Source organism: Rosa rugosa, chromosome 5 (assembly GCF_958449725.1).
Source record: "Rosa rugosa chromosome 5, drRosRugo1.1, whole genome shotgun sequence".
NCBI classification, from domain to species: Eukaryota; Viridiplantae; Streptophyta; class Magnoliopsida; order Rosales; family Rosaceae; genus Rosa; species Rosa rugosa.
The window spans coordinates 36,322,760-36,324,031 of NC_084824.1; the positions used below are offsets into that span (position 1 = coordinate 36,322,760).

The 1,272-nt window shown below is 34.0% G+C and overlaps 1 long non-coding RNA gene across 1 annotated transcript; it reads right to left on the bottom strand.

Moving 5' to 3' along the window:
• Nucleotides 1–684: 684 nt before the first annotated feature.
• Nucleotides 685–1,272, bottom strand: LOC133708450 (uncharacterized). The gene is made up of 2 exons (XR_009845841.1): nucleotides 1,007–1,272; nucleotides 685–853 (listed from the first exon to the last, which is right to left on the bottom strand). It is a non-coding gene; the product is annotated as an uncharacterized LOC133708450 (long non-coding RNA).

A 1,272-nucleotide genomic window follows, 5' to 3' on the forward strand; every position in this document is an offset into this window, starting at 1 on the left:
GGAAGTAGTGTTGAGGAAGAGTTTGTGGCCGAGGACAATGAAGATATGTATAAAGTAGTTGATTCTGATGAGGAAGTACTAGGGGGTGAAGCCAACTCTAATGACAAGCAAAAGAGAGGTTTTGTCTTGACTTTTGATTAGTTTAAGGTCAGAGTGCAAACCAAACACATATCAACTCACTTGCTTATGAGATAATGCATTTATCTAGAAAGCCTATCTTGTTTTTGGCATGAATATATCTAAACCTAACATATTGGCAAGTAATACTTCTCATGAAACAATATCCGTACGTACAGAAAGAACAAAGCGTGTGTGTGTGTTATATATTGCTGACACGATAAAGTATGTTCTAACTATTTTAGATGTATAGATGGATCTTTAGCTTGCCAACTGAAGAAACAATTAGTGACCTAACCAAACAAAGGTGAGAAAGTTTAACCAAGTCTAAATGTCTACCATGACTTAAGGACAAGGACATAGCAACATCAAGCTCGACTTTAAAATAACAATCAATTTTAACATAATGGAACATTAAGTTAAGTTTTTCTTGCACCACACCATAAGTTAGAAATGCTTTAGATGTAGGCCAATGAGAAATATTGGATCAAAAATATGTTAAGTATAATAATATTGCAGATAAGAACATTAATCAAGACCAAAAGATTTTCAAATGTACACTGCTTACCCAAAGACCATATCTGATTTGGAACTACAAGGTATATCAGATTGGGACACATACAGCTACCAATCCTCCTGAATTAAGATATATTTGATATAGATAGCTTCAAGACATTGTGCATCGCAAGCAAGATTATCTGAAGTCAACATCTTGGCAAGTCCAAACAGTCATCACCTGCACCCAAATAGATCATTTTTTGTCAGCAAAACTATACGTCCGTTTGGGGAATATAGGAAATAAGAGGATAAATTACCAAAGTGTATATTAGCGAACACTAAGAAAATGGAATATCAGTAAAAAACAACATCAGATCAAATTATGAATTACCTTGGCCAAGTACACAAGAACAAATGTGTAATGAAACTTGACACTCTAGATGAAGAATATGATTCATATGCAAATAGTCGAGGTTCATAAGAATTTGGCCAATAGGGCTTCCGATAAGAAAACCAATTCCCATGAATTAGTCATGCATAAAAGTAACTACTGAGCAAGGAATGCATGAATAAGGGAAAAAAAAACTATAGAAGGAGAAAATAAAGAGAAAAACAAGATCTAAAATAAGTTGAAACCTCTTCATGAAAGAGAGCAAT